Source organism: Parasteatoda tepidariorum, chromosome X1 (genome assembly GCF_043381705.1).
Source record: "Parasteatoda tepidariorum isolate YZ-2023 chromosome X1, CAS_Ptep_4.0, whole genome shotgun sequence".
In the NCBI taxonomy this organism is placed as follows: domain Eukaryota; kingdom Metazoa; phylum Arthropoda; class Arachnida; order Araneae; family Theridiidae; genus Parasteatoda; species Parasteatoda tepidariorum.
This window is the reverse complement of record NC_092214.1, coordinates 25,737,041-25,756,260: the sequence shown is the minus strand read 5'-3', so window position 1 is coordinate 25,756,260 and position 19,220 is coordinate 25,737,041. Positions and strand designations below refer to the sequence as shown.

At 26.9% G+C, this 19,220-nt stretch overlaps 1 protein-coding gene across 1 annotated transcript in view; it reads right to left on the bottom strand.

Annotated features, from left to right (window-relative positions):
* The window catches only part of LOC107456705 (glycine receptor subunit alphaZ1-like), a 149,813-nt gene that overhangs the window by 73,280 nt on the left and 57,313 nt on the right, over positions 1 to 19,220 (bottom strand). The window lies entirely within an intron of this gene.

The following is a 19,220-nucleotide window of genomic DNA, read 5'->3' as shown; positions in this document are numbered from 1 at the left end:
GTCAATATTTATAGTTTCGAGACTCATGAAAAGCAGTTTCAGTAGAATATCTTTTCGATAGACGATAGTACAAGTTGGAAGTTCTACTAAAACTATTCTGCGAATTCTACTTTTTTTGGAAAACTAGCATAGGTTTTCCGTTTCAAAAAAAGCTCTCCAAACCATTATTAAAAATAGTTTCGAAGTCTGGGCATTGATTTTGTTTCATACGATAGATCTTAATCGATACTGACTACAATAGATTATTTTATTTTTAATAATAATGGCTTTTAAAATTAATTCAAAGACAAAAGTGGGTGTTTTGAAAAAAAAATTTCTTCTTTTATTTACGAAATTTTGAAATTGTAAAGCATATAGCTTATTGCATTTCAAGAACTATATTGTTTTAAATGACACTTTTCAACTTCTTTTGAATAAAATCATTCCACTAGTTTCTTGAGTTATAAACATTTCAAAATAAAGCTTATTCTTAAAATTTTTTTACTAATGAAATTTTTAAACAAATTCATTGTTTGCGTGTGTACTTTACGTTCTATCAGTAAATAACTTAAAGGAAAGTAAACTGTAAAAATGGAAAGATAAAAAAATGGACATTACTGAGTGCGTTGAGTATTTTTTTCTTGTTTTGCATTTTATTTCCCACAAAGATTTAACCTAATACAAGACGATTGAACTATTTAGTTTTTAATGTTATATCTAAATAAAAAAAATGAAATTCTTTTTTGCTCACTGATTTAAGTTTTCTTCAGTCCATTGTTGTTTCCAATGAAGTACTCTTGGCATGACAAAAACATAAAAGAAATGCTTGTTTCGTAAAAAGTGATTGAAAAGAAATCCACTCTAAATTAAACTCTGATAATAGTGTCAATAAAGTTTTAAGATATAAAAACTGTTTTAAAGACATTTAAAAATGCAAGTTAGCTTTTAAAAACAATTGATTTTTTTATCATCAATTTAAATGAAGTTCTATTCTGCGTTTTCTTTTATTGCTTAATGATCCAAGACAAATATTTAACAAAAGAGAACTTTTAAAACATCTTCCGCTCTTAGCTCCATGGCTGGTCGAAAAGGAAATTGCTTGCGAAATTGAACCAAAAGAAAAAACTTTATAACAAACAATGTTTTTTTATGTCTTTGAAATAAATTTAATTAGATAATTATTTTAATCGCTTGCATTTAAACTCTATATCAAAAAAGGTATACTTTAAGTTTCTGTTTTGTTCTACTGCAATATGTTTTCTTTAATCTGAGAAGCCATTAATAAAATCAGGAACTGAATTGCTATTTCTTAGAGCATATATAATCATAATGGTCTTACAGCATGTTTAACAATATAAATTTAAGAAGTACTAAGCTAAATTATTGCTTTATTGTCTGAAACCAATTTATTGTGCATGAAACGCCGATTCAAATTTATCAATAGAACTTTTTAAAGGTATAAACTCACAAGCGAATTTATTACTCATTATATTTATTTTATTCACTATATTTATTTTACTTATGTTCATTGCATTCATTTTATTCAATACTGATGTTTTAAAAATTTTTGGAAATATTTGCATTTATACCTGATTTGAGCAGGTTACGTTGAAGCTTATTGATGAAAGTCTTTTAATAAGTTTTGAAATTATAATAACCTAGTGAAATTGGATTTTTTGCTTAAAATCATACCCAGAAAGCTGGAACTGATATTTTCTTAATTAGGGCATATCAAATAAGAATGGTATGAGTTTCTGATGGTTTCTGAAGTGAGTGAAATGAACTTATGAAAGCCAAAAAAACTGGGAAATTTTAAACATTATTTTTATTTTTGCCTTATTACATTTAAACGATTACTCAAACAAAAAATGTTGAGTGCACCAAAACTAAAAAACAGTAACTTTCGCATTCAATGTTGTATTTAGGCATTAAATTTTATTGAAGAGTTTAGTCAGAATTACTTGTCGCGAAATAAGCTAAATTCACTGCTTTTGATGAAAAAAGAGTTGCCCTCATTTTTAACCGTTTATGATTCAAAATTGCAACTCTAATTTTCAAAAAAAATGCATATGGTATGAAAGTTATTGAGAATCAAACTATTCAAAAATTAATGCTTTTTTTTTATTGTTAATTTTGCCAGGGAAGGCATGGCATTAAAAGGTGCAGAGCAGGGCCACCGTTAGTTAATAGGCTGTTTTTACAATGGAAAAAAATTAAATTGTTAGTGAAACTGTGAAAAAACTTGAACTTTTATTTTACTTTGTTTAATATTACATAGCTGTCAAACTAATGTTCCCGAGACGCTTTCTAGTGACACGATAAAACTTTCGAAAATCTTTTCAAAACATAATTGCCAAATCATTTTTGTATTGGAATAAAACCAAGTCTGAGTGCTTCAAAACAAAATTTTGTATCAGAGTAAAACCATATCCATTTTAAGATTCATATGAACATTCGATGAGAAATTTAATGCTTTTTAACTTCAAAATTCTGTGTCAGATGCATCGCTTAGATGTTGTAAGGGAAAAAAAAGAAAAATAATGCTAAAATTTTGGCTATTTTTTGACTCTAAAAAGCTTAGGTTGGTAAGTAGTTACTTTATTTACATTGCACTAGAGTTGCACAATGGATTATTAATGGTCTGGAAGCATCTCTGAGGACGATCCAAATATATGAAACCACACTTTTGATCTTCTGCAGAGAGAATGGCTCCCCCGTTTCGTTAGCCCGACGACCTGAGTTCGAAGTTCAATAGAGAAGAACTTTTCAATAGAGCAGTTTAATGATGATCGATAATGCACACCCGGGGTCACTACACAGGCTGGTCAAAGTGGTCAATCACCCGCTTACTGACCGTAGCCAGTGTGAGGTTTGACATCGGTGTTCCACTGAGAACCGTAGTCTTTACGATCAGTCCACTGCGGACACTCCTAACTTAAGCTCATGTCAGAAACCATCGCAAAATCATGTTAGTATTTGAGGAGTTCTAAGTGAATCATTTTCAACTTTTTGTGAGTTAGTTCGAGACGGCGCTTTTTCAATCTAATTTGTCTGAACTTTGAGAATACACACATAGTTTAAAATTATTTAAGTCTTTCCAATCTTCAGAATGTGTGCTGCCATCTATTTACTAAACATCAATCTATTTCATTAAAGAATAAAAACTGATCAGAGAAATATGAGAAAGTCACTAGTAAATTTTTTGTCACTTGAAGAATTCTGCTCGTAATTTACTGTCGAGCGTATACATTTATAGACTATCTTCCTTTACGCTGCTACCCTACTTACGCTTTACGCTACTACTGTCTGCGGGACACGACTCTATTGTACTATCCCTGCACTAGACTAGAGACTTATTAATATTTCAATGTTAAGTAAAAATATTCATTTTCCAATTAATTTAATGTTATTTAATTATAGAATATTTAATGTGGTCTTATTCATTTATATATTTTTCCATATTTGCTACAAAGAAGAAAATATTTAAAATAATACCTCATATTTTGCAACGAGGTTTTATTTTTAAAATAGCATCACTCAAATGCATTTGAGAGCTTTTGAGAATTATGTTTCAGAAGATTAAAAAAAATTGTTTCTGAAACATAAAACTGAATTTAAGAAGAACACAGAACGCATAAAAATTGTTAGGGTTAGTTCAATTAAAAACTCATACGTTTCAATCATTTTCGAACTTATATTTTAACTTTCAAAGTAAGAACCCATATGTTTTGTACTTAAATTATTTAATACAGATATTTAGCTGAATTTTGAAATGATTTATAAAACAAATCTCCGTAAATTACGTTTTTAGTACTAAAAATATTCTGAAACCTTCAAGGTTAAAAATGCAATTTGATTTACTTCTACGGTATTTTTTTAACGAAAATAAGCATTATATTGTTTTACCACTGCGGTCATTTTGCAAAAGATAAGTTCAAAAACACATTTTCTAACTAATACGCTATTTTAATATTCTTTCACTAAATCAGTTTATTTAGAAATACATTTTAATTCAAGTCGGCCGCTATTACCAAGTTACGTTTCTATCGCAAAAGGTTTTCGAAACTCTTTAATTTTACGAGTTTTATTCCATTAAAGAAAACAATACCATAAATTTAATTGTTATTTGAAAGAGTTTTAAGTACACTTTAAGTTACTCTTCCTTTACAATCAACTTGCTCCTTTTTACTTGAGATTTATTAGCTTTTTTTATACTGATCTCTGGTTTTAAAACGAATTTTCCCATAGGGAAAGAAATTAACGAATCTTAAATAAAAAAAAGCGATAAACTGTAGAGTAAAAAATTTTGATATAGATTTTAGAAATTATTAAGTTTGAGGATTAAGAGTTTTTACCCATTCTATAAATATGAAAGGGATTTATTTAGTGTACTAGTGTGAAAATTAATTAATATTTGACTTCTTTAAAAAATATCTATACATAATTTTGTAATATAAATTTAACTTTCATTGAAAGCATATGAACTTAAAAAAATAATAGATTCCTTTTCATTGCTTGAATATTTGAAAGTTGCTAACTAAATTCATGCATTTTTACTAAAATATTTTAGAATACGGAATGGAAGTTCACATATTAAGCAAGAATTTCGATGAATTTGTTAATTTCTATTAAAATTCTTTCAATAATTAAATTTTTTAACATTGTTTCACTTAAAATGCCATTTATGCATTAATAAGGCTTGCTCAGGCTTGTAAAATTACGCTTTGCTGATATTTAAAAAAAAATATTGGCTGCAAATATATATATTTGATGAAACAAATATGTAACACAGTAGTGAAGGAATATTGATTGAGAATCGCTTTGTGTTAAGTTTTCAGCAAGCAATGTATTGTGTTTAGTTACAGAACATTTGCCTACTGCAAACACTTTCCATCGATATCACCAATTGCATCTGTATATTTAACTCTGAGCAACCATGGTTAGAATGTTAAATTTCGAATAAAATCTTACATACAATCTAAAGACACATCAAGAATAAAAATTGTTTCATTGAATTAGTTGTTAAGCAATTTATTTTATTGTATATTTATGGAAAATATAAGTAATATATATTAATGCGTTGGTGTAAGATAGAAGTACCGAGTGTCAATGCTAATTCAGTTTACCGATGGAAATTTGTATTTTGAATATATAATTTAATCATATTACATGCAAGCAGAGTTTCGAGCTTAAAAATTCAAAAATAAAAAGAAGTTGGTTAATCATGAAATAGCAAGTTTTGACTTAAAATATATTATATTTCTCTACAAAAACATCTAAAAGTAATGTTTTCTATATCCACATATTTTCAGTAGTATAATGCTTCAGTATTTACAGGTAATTATAATAAACCTTTTACATTATCACCTGATGCAAAATCATCTCTTGTTAAAAATTAAAACTTTTTAACAAACGATGCTAAGAAAAATTACCGCAAAATAATTAAAAATACGACGACGGTAATGAAATTCCATGTTCTATACTAGATTTCTCAAATATGTATTGCGAATTACCAGACATACATGCTCATCCGTAGCAATTTGAACTTAACGAGCATTCTTATTAAAATAACATGTCCTTTAAAACCTCTTCAGTACAAGCAGTACACAGAGAAAACTATTCTGGTAAAATTACCATACTGTGTTTTAATAACATTTCTGGTAAAAAAACACATAATTCTGGTTAATTAAAACAAAATATACGGTGTTTGAACCTTTCATATGGAAATGGTTTACAGAAAATTCAGATTTTCAAAATTATCGTTCCTATAACCACACATTTAGAAAAAAATACATAACTAAAAAGTATATTTAACCGAAAAGAGTCAGACACATGGTAACTTTTACTACATTCTGGTGGTTTTGATCATACTTTTTCCCCCCGTGCATGGTTTAATATTCCCTAAAGGGAAAAATTTAATCTTACTAAGAGAGTTTACTTCCCTAAAAAATGGTTAAATGAACTCAAAAAATATAAAATAAAAGAATACCAGAGATGCTTAGTTAACTGTACTCAAAAAATTAACCCATCGGATATATGGCTAACTTTTTACAAGCACATTAGGGCTTACAAGCAATCTTAGAATTTTAAGAATAAAAATGTTTTAATTGGGTCACACTTTTACATCCACAGTAGTTTATTCATTTCAATCGGTGTATGCTATAGTTTAAATGAAATACTTCCCAGTAGAAAATTTTTTAAAAGTCAATTTTGTAATATTATTATTTGAAAGCTAAAATAAATTAAGTTCCTTTCATGTATGAAATAAAGATGACAAGAAACATTGACATTTCAAACTTCAAAATTAAATATTATCTGAACACACTATCATATAACTTATAAAAATAAGAAAGGATATGAAGTTTTGAAAGAAAATGCATTTGATGTTTTGAAACTCTTGAATATGTTGCTTTAAAATTATACGTCAAAAACCTTTAAGGTAAAGGAAATATTTAATAACTATTTTATGAGTCTCGCTTCTTTATTACTTTTTTATCTTGCAAATTTATTTCACGAAATGAATTTTGATCTATAAAATTTGTTGACTTTTTAAACTTCATATATTTTTACGAAGAAATATATAGTTAAAAAGACTTTTCATGAATAGCAAGTTTACTATCTTCTTTTAAAAGAGAATATTTCAAAGAAATTTTAAATAACTTTGAATAAAAGTAAACGAGTTATCATATTTCTTTTCCTAGATTAAAGATTATAATATTTATGCTTAACAGAAGATGAAGCTATGTACGCAAAAGAGTTTACATAAATTCATTTAGAAGGAACAATGTATTACTCTTTTTAAATCAACTCAATTCATAACTTAAATTAAAGATAAGCCTCTCAAGGCTGTCTTATGTGCAACTTAAATTTATTTATGCAATTTAGGAATTCTGCATGGATTTTGTTATGCTGGTTATTGTAATAGGGAAAAGATACTCATAATAAGTAAGCATCCTATTAAGAAGCCTATATTTATATTCCTAATTTTGTTGTTAGGAATATTGCAACTTTTCTGGATATCATATTTATTCAAAGAAATTTTATTTGAATTTAATTATACGATTTATAAATATTTCATAGAGTTTGTCATGCTTATTATCTTAATGAAGAAAAATATATTTAAAATAAGTACCCTATGAAATAGGCTAACTTTATATTTCTAATTTTCTTTTCTATTTCTAGGACTAAATTATAAAACGTGAAATAATAAGATCTTTAAAACAAATTTATTAAATGTTTCATCGTATCACTAAAGAATACCATGGTACATAAATAAGGTTCCGCAGTAACCCTTTATACAACTAGGGAAATTTTGAACCCCACTAATAATATTTCCATGTAGCATTAAAACAGAACAAAATATCACATAATTATCATATATACAAATCGTTCAAAATATATATCCCTGTAACATGACTTATCATTTATCATTAATAATTGTTAGAACATGATTACTTTAAGATGAATGGAAAAAATATACTTCAAAGTATAAAATAGCCATTGCAAAAAGTGGCACAAATTTTCACTTATATTTTGTCATTATTTATTAATTTGGTATACAAATGGAGAATTGTCCAAATCATTCAATTGCGATAAATATAGCTATTTTTTAAGCTATTTGAACGAAATTTTTGGCAGTATTGTAATAGTTAGTGTATCCATGAGTAAATAGTGATCGTATCGGTAAGATATTGCATGTATTACCCTGAATTTATATTTTTTAATCGAAAAATGAGTCGATAAAATCTAATATTTGTAGAATGACTATATAACATTATTTCAACAAAAAAACCCATGATTGAATATTAAAAAAAAGCTAATTTTATTTTCCCAGATATTTTAAGCATATAAAAATTCACGAGATGTTAACTAATTACAAAACATAAAATTTATAGTTAAAAACTTTGAGAGTAGCTTAAAAAGATCAAGTATGTTTGTTAAATATATTTGATACGCTCGAAGATAATTGAAAGATAATAACGGATGAGAGCAAACGACTTAATAATAAGTTCTTCGAAAGAATTCGAAGTCACAATAATTTTTATAAATTACAATTGACTTACTCCTAGTAAAAAAGAACATTGCTATATTTATTGTTTTAACATAGTATGTTCTTGCAAAAATGACACTTTGATATTAAAATTTGCGGGCCAGGGTTTGCTTGTTTTACAAGCGACAATGAGTAGCTAATGTTTCTATATTTGTTATATCGGTTCAAAATTTGTTTAATTAAGTTTTAGCATATTTAATTTACTTTAACATAACTTTAGTAATTCATGGATTATTTAATTAATTTTGAAAATTGTTATTTTAGAGTTTGCTCGTGAGAATATAAAACAGAATTAATGGCGTAAAATCACGCATAGAAAATTAAATAATTCTTTTAGCAGTTTTGTTTCAAAAAATCTCGAAAAGGAAGTTGTATTCCTACGCTAAATTCAGGAAAGTTCGAAATTTTTAAGTCAAAAGTTTAGTCTGAAAGGTTAATTTAATCCGAATTATTTCATTGAGAAAAAAGTATTGTAAAACTTATTAGAATAAGGCAAAATGTACCATGTTTTGGACTCTATAAAGCACCAAAAAGTTCAGTAATTTTCACCGAAGTATTTTGATATTGATTCACGTAAAACTGACAATAAGATATGGTTTCTATAATAAGTGATACAGTTTTGTAAATGAGGTAAAATTTTGTAATTTTATTGTGATAATTAGAGCATGGCATGAAAACTATTTAGTCGGTTAAATTTACTTCTGATTTTTCTATTTTTTGCTTACGGCAATTCGAACTATAAATGTGCAAACAAGATTTTCTTGTGAACCGTTGCCACATAAACGTAAAATTTACTAAAGGAATGGTTTTCAATAAAAATATTTTAAATCATTCTTGAAAAATTTCCCGTTCATGTAAGTTTATTTGAATTCGTTGCTCGCCTTATAGATTTCGTTTTATGTTTTATTCTGCGTTTTCTTTACATTTTATTTTCTGTTTTTCCTTTACATTTTATTATTTTTGTTTTTGCGTGTTATTTTTACTTAATGTGTTCTATTTTATTTGTTATAAATTTTTTGTAATTTTTTTAGTGCTCCTCAAACTGTTATATTGATGTATTTTTGATTTGGCTATATTGATACAATATTAGAAAGCCCTCGTTTTTGCGGATATAATCGTGTGAGCTGATGAAAAGATTATATCTTTTATATTCCAGATTTTTATTATTTTTTTTCTTTTGTCGGATTTTTTTCTTTTTTTCCTTTTTTTTTCGAATTTGGATTATTTTTATTATTATTATTTTTATTTTTCCCTTTGCTCATTGCTCTGTAATTGTTTCGTGTTTTCTCTACATTTTGAACTTGCTGTGGAATTTCTCTACCCACGTTACAGTTTTTTAAATGAAGCAAAGAAAAGTTCATATTTAAATTCCCACACCATAATTAAGCAAGATCAAGTATCTCATAAATGCAACAAAAAATTCGTTCCCAGTTTAATTTTCAAAAATGTACCAAGAGAAGCTCTTTACTATAAAATTCACTCTCATTTGTTAAAACTACTGCAGTTTGAAATTCACATGCTTTTATATAATTATTTCACCATGAAGATGTCCCAGTTGAAATTCAATTTTTATGTCAATGGATAAAATCTAAAATATTTACTCCATATAAGCTGGTAGATTTTTTCTATATGGACACGAAAAAAAAGGTAGTGACTGTTTGAGAATTTTTTTTATCCTGATTAGATTGCATTGAAATAAATTTTTGAATAACTTACAGACATTTACCAAACCAACCAAAAAATGTAAAGATACTTTTGGACTAATTATTAATCAATAATTTTATGTTTCAAGCCATTTGAACAGAGCTTAATTTGCAAGTATAAATTATGTATTGTAAGTATAAATTATTTACTGTAAATTATGTGCAAACATGTCTGTTGTGCATTTATTTTAATATGTTAAAATATTTTTTTTATGATTTTATTTTTTTATAATAAAGTAATGGTAATCATAGTAATAAAGTATAATCTTCAATTTTCATTGTTTTTTAAGTAAGTCTTCTAGAACTCAAACCATAATTTATCTAACTGTCACAGAAAAAGTTATTAAAGTTTAGATGAATATCTTTAGATTTTATTTCTGTCAGCAACTGCGAGCATATTTCAGACTAAACCTACCAAATACAAGAGTAAAAGTATAATTTATTACTTGGACAGATTTCTTTCAAGACCAGACGAGAAGACTTTTCAGAAAAAAATTTAGGAATGAAGCGGATATGATCTCTATAAAATGATAAATGAAACGAATGCATCCCTCAAACATTAAATTAATCGGTTCTTTTAACATTCAAGCATCTCTGGCACTCAATATTGAGTAAGGCTAAATTGAACTTCTAAAACTTCAGTTATTTTTGGTATTTTCATGAAAAATAAGAATTGAAAAGTATTTTGTATCATTTTTTAAATGAAAATATCTGAATATAATCAGTTAGGTATAAAATAATATTTTTTTAATATTTTAATTGAATCAAGCAAACTATATAATTTTTTGTCATAACTATGTCTTTGGTAAAGCGCAGCAAAAACTGAATAATTTTATTACAAAGTTCATGATAAGAGATAAAAAAATCGATACAGTACAGTATCGCTTGTACGTGAGCTGAGCTCAAGATTAAAAAAAAAATGGAACGCCCTGAATAGTACTTAACCTAATGATTAGATTTTCATAAATTTATGCTAATTATGCTAATTATTTCGTGTGAGCCACGGTAAAACAGTTAATAGAGCGCTCTCCGCCCAATGAAGTGTTTCAGGTTCGAATCCCAGCTTTCGCTGAACGATAGGAATTCTGTTTCCGGCTCACACCAGTCAAAAAGCTGACATAAAATATCCTCAGTGATAGACGAATAATGGGTTAAAATCCCCTTGCATCAGGCTAACCATGGTAGGTTTTCGTGGTTTTCTTCTTCCTGCAAGTTAACGACTGACGCGCACGTACCATCAACAAGTTCCTTCAACAACTCCACGAGGGTTAGTTAGTACCAATGATCGATTTAGGAATTCCTTTGTCTTCTGAATTGGGTTTAAAATTGCAACGCAACTTAGTTGAACATTGAAAATCGTAAACTAAGAAATTGGGACAGCTGTTCAATAAAACAATTTAGTATAGATTATTTTCTGAACTATGCAGTTTTAGACAAAACGTACATTACGTGATAAAAACCCAAGCCAGTACAGTACATAAATAATAATTATTTTGCTGTTTAATGTAATGATGATTGAAACTTTTTAAATTGTAAAGCACACAAATTCTCTTAGCTTAAATTCTGGCAAAAATTTTTGTTCTTTTTAAACGATAAAAAGTTTTACATCAAGTGCGTACGTTTTGCATAATTATGCATATTTTGTTAAAATTTGATTCAATTTTTAACAAGAGAAATATAAAGTTTAACATATACACATGGATCTACATAGGTTAAAAATTTCTTTGAGCTTGGATCAATTTTTAAGAAGCAGAGTGTTATGGAATAGAAAGAAACGTAACAGAAAATTACATATTAAAGTTTGCTGCAATTTTGGAGCAAGACTACAATCTATAAGCTTCTTTTCGGAAAAATGCTCAAACTTGTTTTTAAAAATTCTGGATCAAATTGCAGTGCAAAGTGTCAGCACTTTCAGTAAGTCGTCCGTAGAATCTATTTCACCGAAAAATCTACTTTTAACGTAAAATCCATATTACCGTAATTCTTACAGTAATATTAATTTAATTATAGTGATTATGATTTTGTTCCTTAACATATTCCGGTAAAAATGGATTTTACAGTATGAAGGATTAATATCCTGAGTTCTGATACTTTTTATCGTAATTTGATCTAGAATATTTTTCAGTGTGCATTTTCCTGAAGAAAATTTAAAATCATATGTGATCTCAAAAATAAAACAATAGAATATAAAAATGTAAATCTATAACTATCATTATTTAATAATTTAGTTTTTACATGAATTTTATACATTTTTCTTGCAGTTTGAAATATTTTGAAAAGTAAAGGAAATATAAATTTGTCACTATCTCCTTTTACACAAATCTAGCTGTTATTCTGCTTTCAGTAATACGAACCAAAGGAAACGAAAACTGAGGAATGTTTCTGAAAGAATTAGTTTTCCTATCATGGACAGATAGATTTAATGCAACAGATAAAGGTAATGGTTTTTATATTGAAACCAGTACCAATGATCATTTCCAGGTTGTTTCTGAAGGCTAGGTTTCTAAAGAGATATTGATTTTTCTTCAAACTCTCTAGAAATATTTTCTTTGAAGCTAGAAATAATCAATTACTGATTGATAAATATTCCTTAATTTGTTTCGATTTCAAGAAATTTATTAAATTTATGAAAATTTGTATTGACAATTGAAATAAATAAAGAAAGTTAAAATTTTGAAACCGCTTAAAAACACCCGGTAAAATTTATTTTTATTTTTCTCGTATACCTTTTATCATTTGAAACAAAAAATTATTATTTTAACAGTGCTAATAATTAGTCTAAAGTACAAATTTCAAAACTATTGCAAAAGTAATGTAAGTAAAATGTATCAATACTTTAAATTTTCTAAATACTTTTTGCTAAAAATGAAGAAATAGAACAAGCTGATTTTCATTTAAAATTTAGTGTTTCAATGATCAAATATGTACTATTGTGAAATATTTTAGAAAATCCAATGGATTGAGGTTTCTATCTCTATTATGAATTCGACGCTTTTCAGAAAATGCGACTAATCAAAAAAAAATCACTCAAAAGCTTTATTAATTTATTGCTTCATGATATCTTCGAAATTTATTGCATGAACCAAAAAATTAAGGTTATTTATATATTATTTAAATACGAGACAACATACGATTTTTTTTCTAGCCATTTATTGCTAATCTTTGATTTCTTACCCTAGATCCCATAAAAAATATAAATATAAAACATTAAACTTAGTTATTATAAAGCTTTAAATAAAACTCAATGTTATAGTTATACACTTTATATAATATAATATACCTTATGTAAAACTTAATTATAATGTTATAAAATATAAAACTTTTATATCATCACTAGCAGCATGATTTTAAATAACAATTACAAATATTGGAAATTGAAAAGAGAAAAAATAGGAAATGAAATTGAATAAAAACAGTTCCCAACAAATAAGCATTTAAAAATGTCATAATTTTAAACCATTTATTCTTAGAAATTAAATTAGAGATTAAACTCAAAGCACTGAGAATATTTAAAGGCAGCAAAAGACTCACGTTTAAAAATTATTTTTATTTTTAAAAAATGCCTCAAGATTATATTTTGAAAAAATTTCAAAATTCTGCAGTTATATTTAAGATGGAAAATACAATATAAAAAGAGCTATAAAAATAAACGAAGAATATACATTATTAAAAAACTTATGAATCTTGTGGTTAAAAAATTATAAATTATATTTAAGAAATTCAATTATAAATTTTGTTTATAATTGAATCGTTTATAAATTTCGTTCATTCGTAGAAAATTAATTACTCAAAATTGAATTTTCGAAAAGAAAAAGGAATATTAAACGCTAGTTGTAAACGTAGAATAATATGCGAAAAAAATAGAAACTGAAAGAAAAAGCGCCTTAATTATTTATCAGTTACGCTCTTTAAATATTTCAAATTTTAAAATAATTTAGCGTTATACAGTTAGATTAGCTTCTTGAGTCTGAATAATTGCTTTTTAATATTGTTAAATTATAAATGAATGGTTACGTTAATTTATTTTCTTTGTTGGTTAAAGTATGTAAAAGAGGCAATTAAATATATCCGATCGCAAATTATTATAATCAAATTGCTTTTCACAAATATAATCGACGCCTGATTTTTTTCTTCAAAGTCTCCGAGTTAATAATTTTTTTTCAATTTTCTTTCAGCACTTTAAGTAACTACGCAAAAAATAAGTTATATAAATAGTCAAAAAACGCTATTCACAAGAGGCTTTTTATGTAAGTTTAGAGAGTTAAAAAACACTAATTGATTTTTAATTCTAATTAATTTACATTGTCTTCAATATCTTGATTAAAATTAATTCTATTCAAGCTGTCTCATTAAGCAAATGGAAAATTCCTACAAATTACAAACGTGTTAAATACATTGCTGTTACAAGGACACATTTTTTTACTCGTTTTTTATTCGAAACGAATTCTTCACAATACCAAACTTTGGCAAATGTCTTTCGGAAGAAATCTACATCACTGGCATTTCTTTTATCGTGTTCATTCTTTTTACTTTTTTTATGGAAGAATGTTCTTTTGGAACTCTTGGAATCTGACTTTCTGTGCTTTCTTCTATTTCCCCCATCTTCTTTGAAGTAGCCCAAACCAGGTTTATTCCACTATCAGGAAAATAGCTTCTTACATTTAGTTTACTTCTTTGAGTTTTCTAGTTCCCTAAAACTTTTGATTACATCTAAAATACAATTGACTGCAGCTTTGAGAAAATACATCAAAATATAAGTAGCCTTAAGTAAAAATATGAGAAAAAATGAAATATAAATTTTATATCTTTTAAGTTGGCTAATGTGATTTTTTTTAAATAAATGTTTTTTTTCTCATAACGAAGCAAGTTGTAACAGGTTTTGTTATTGAGATCCACAAATAAAAAATAAATCATTATAATTTGGAGTTTTGTGATAATAGTGGTAAAAAATTAATGTCGCTTTATAATACAAAACTCTGCTTTGGAAAAATATGTTTTATTGTAACCGAAGCCTTAAATGGAACTACACTGTAAAAATTCCGGAGTAGATTATGGTAAAATGTACTGGCACCCTGAATTCAGCATCTAAGAAATCCATCTAAAGTTAAAATTTTATACTGTAATTTTTAACATTATTATTTATTTAATTACAGTAATTATTATATTCAGTTATGCGGTAATTATTTAATTAATTTAATTCAGTTACGTCACAGTAAATATTTCTGTAAAATTTGAGTAAGTAAAATTTTTTGTTCAGTTAAATTTTACTGTAAAATATTCCGGCTCTCTAAGTGCCGGTACTTTACAGCTTAATTTATCCGACTTTTTACAGTATAATATACATTAATATAATATACATTAATATACATTACAGTGATATATACTATACAAAAATATAATATACATTTTTATGATGTTTAGTTCGGCTATTTCTAGTTTCTTTCAAAACTTGATTTCTTTTTGAAATTAACTGCATTTCAAATGCTATTTTTGTGTTGGACGACATGAAATGCTTTTTACACTAAACATGATAATTTCAAGTTTCATAAACTTTAAATACTACTAATATTTTTACTTTAGAGAATGAAGATGAGCTTTTTACATAAAATAGCCCAGTATACTCTATAAGCAAGTTAAAAGCTATTGAAATTCCTCTTAAATACATGATTTCAGAATGTAAGTGTATTTCCATCCACAATTTTTGTTGCTGTAAATGTTTCCTCAACGAACTTTTAGAAGTGCTTCTGCAAAAAAATAATGCGTCAGCTTCTAAGTTGATGCATTTAGTTTGCTTACTTTTACAATATCACAATAATGGAATTTTTGCATAAATTAAATGCATATTTAAAAAATAGAAATATCATTGTACTATCCGAAATATTATTAACTGTATGTTTTTCTCAAATATTAAAAAAAAAGAGCTACTTAAATTGTTTCTTACTTTCATATTTTTAAGTACGAGCAATAAAAATAAATAAGTAAAAAAATACCTCATAATTAGTTAATTATACCTTGCATACATAAAAAAACTTAAAATGGTTCAATGAGTTTAAAATGGATGAAATAAATCAATCAAAAAAATCAATGAGCTCAAAATGGTTGCTGTTAAAATTTAATGTGATTATTTTATTTGAAAACTCTTAGCTGTTGATGAATATGTCTGACTAAATGATTTTCGACAATAGTGGCGAACCGAAATGGGGGTTTTAACACAAGATTGTCTCAGAAAATAAGAGACCGCCTTAATTGAGTATTGGGATATTTTTTCTACAAACCTTTTTGATTAAAACTACCAATTGTTAGCCTTGCAGATATTTTCACACTCTGCCTAACATGTTGTAACCATGATAAAAGCAAAATATCGGGAACAAAATGACTTAAAAGAACCTAAATGGACGTATAATTATTTGGTTCTATAATCCATATCTTCTTCAGTGTCTAAACGCGAAAAGAAAGCTCGTTTAAGATTTTTGCTCCTACCCTGCTGATCTCTTATAGCAAAATTCTTATCGCGTTACTTTTCTTCCGTCATTTTGTGTTTAGACAATGGGGAAGGTTTTTGTTTATAGAACCGAAACTATATTATGTTCATTTTTGTAGCTTTATTTGTGCTTTATTCGTGTTAATTTGCTTTATTCACTCATGGCATAAGGTATGTCCTACGTCATTTGGATGTTTTAAGTATATTCATATACTTTTAAAAGAAACAAAATCAATGTCTAAGAATAATAATATATAACTTCGCAACAACTATAAATAAGTGATACACTGAAAGATATTTTCGTTTAGCTATTTCATTATATGATAAAATTGAACAAGGACTAAAATGCACTCCGATATTGTACATCATAGCATGAAATTGAAGTTGCATCAAATTTGCACGATATTATGGTTCAACGTGCTGCAAAATTTCTGACTGTGTTGTCCAGTCCAAATCAATGCATGTACTGATTCCCTCAAATAATTTTAATATCGATGGCGTAGTTAATAAAAAAATAACATTAATTATGCATACATTATACTATTCTCAATACATTTCTTATACTTATTGTGAATTACATTTTCAAGCTTTTTTAACTGTAGCTATTTAAGATTATTTTTTAGATTTAAAAATATGTATTGGAATAACACAGAAGAGTATAAATTTGTAACATGAAGCACTCTAAGAGTTTCAAATAAAAATTACTTTTTATTAAGATTGTGGGAACGAGAAATAGCGTTCCTACATTTTTACGGAACCAAAGACAGCATTAAAACAATCACAAGATAAAATTAAACACTTTTATTTTCCTGGAAAATGATAGAGTCACAAAAGCTGCGTGACTAACTTAAAAACAAATTAAAATTCAAAATAGTGTATAACAGAGTAGTAGTGGTTTTGTGGTTTAACAGATGCATATATATACTGGAGAAAATGTGCGATGAATAATTATGACTTCAGTATCCTGCAGTCAGTTGCAGTTAATTTCTGACAGCAGAAGGAATATCAGGATGAGAGGTCGCAGGTTCGGTATTCCAATCCGCAGGTCTGATCTAGTGAACTCTACAAGATCATCAATTGGCTTTTTTATGTTCATTCAATGAAATAAAGAAAAATATCTTAATCATTAACAAGTCTGTGGTTTCTTTTTAAAAAATACAATCTTGTCTAAACTTGAACAAAAGCTTCAGTTTAAGATATTTAATGAGAAGGATTTTCAGATATGTCTTACTTTCATCTTAATTAACTTTTCACAGTGAAGTTAAAATGTTTCTAGTTTAATCAGAACGTTAGGCTCGTAAAAAAAAGTTAAAATTGATAAAAAAAAGTCGAAAGGAAATCAATACCAGCTTTACATTTAAAAAAATAATCAAGAAGCAGTTTTTATAGTATTGAATAACATTAATTAAAACAATGTGAATTTAATAGAATTAAAATGATAAAATAAATTCCTTTTTTAATTTTGGAACTAAATACCTTTGGTATGCAATTTGTTTCTTTCAAGAAAACTAAATAATTTTTTTTTTACAAACAGAGCTTCAACATCCGTAAGCAACTATACTTTTATACAAACTTAAAATTTTAGTGCTTTAGAGCTAAGACATGTAATTTAATTCAACGTAATATAAAAATAATAAATATTTCTTTCATTAGCTTTATATGTTGAAAAATTGTAATTATTGAAATATTACTTTTATTTAGCTAATTCTCTAGCTAGTAGCAACTGCGGTCATTACGAAACATTGCCACTAAGAAATAAATAACTCTGAAATATAAAACTAAGTATATAAGATGAAATAAAAACGCTTTTAAAGGATATTTTTTTTAAGATTTAAATACAAAGTAAAGTATGAAGCATTTATTGATCATTATTTACTTTTCGTAATTTTATTTCTCTAGAGAATGACTTATAAAAACTCAGGAAATAAATGTTAAGAAAATATTGAAATTTCCTTTTTTTACTTTCTTAAGAATATTAGGTAAACAGTTTCGTATTTTAGTTTTGTTTTGATACTTATAACAAATTATGACTGAAATTTCAAGAATTTTCAAATAGAAAAACATAACAAATTTATTTAAATAATTCACTTTAGAGAAACGTTTAAAAGATAATTCTAAACAGAAACTATTACATTAAAAAAATCAATTTGAAAAGCATTTATGAAGTGGTCTTTTATAATTAAGTAATTTTTTTTAACATTTCATAATATCTGCAAAACAAATGTTTACACATTTTTTTCCAAACAATAAGTACAATCGATTATATGGGCCAGGTTTTAAAAAGGGAATTGCTCAGATATTTTTATACTACTTTTTTAAATTTCTTAATATATGTGTAAGTAGCTTTTAATAATAGCTTTTTATCTTACAGCACAATTTTATTCGTTTTCCCTAATATGACTTATTTATCGATTGGATGTTCTGAAATTGCGATAGTAGGTTGCGTATCTAAATGAAATTTTCTATATAAAATTTTTATTAAAGCTTCTGTGACTAATCAATATTTTTAAAGTAAATCAGCAAAATTTCTCTAATTAAAACAATAGAACATATTTTAATAATTATAAGAATAGAAAATATAATTATTAGTCGTAACGGGGCTAAAGTTTATAGAAACTTTATAAATACGTAGTTAAAAAGGAATAAAATAAATACATAAATGCGCCGACCAGTTGGCCGAGTGGTTAGCGTGTCTGACTGCGGAGCCATTGGCCGCGGGTTCGAATCCTGCTCAGGGCGTGGATGCTTCTTTCTCTTTCTATGCTCTATGTCCTTAGTGTGAATGTGACCCGCCCAGTAAACGGGTCTGTGGTTGTGTGACGTGGGCGACGCTACTTCGCCACAGGTGCCCACTGGGTAACGAGAAGAGAGTAGCAGTTCTGGCATTTCTGTGGCCAATGGGAGAAACCCCAAGTGCCCGCCATTAAAAACGAAAAAAGTAAATAAATGCATAAATGCAGCTAGCTTGATGGTAGAAAAAATCAAGTAATTCTGCCCTAGTTGGAGT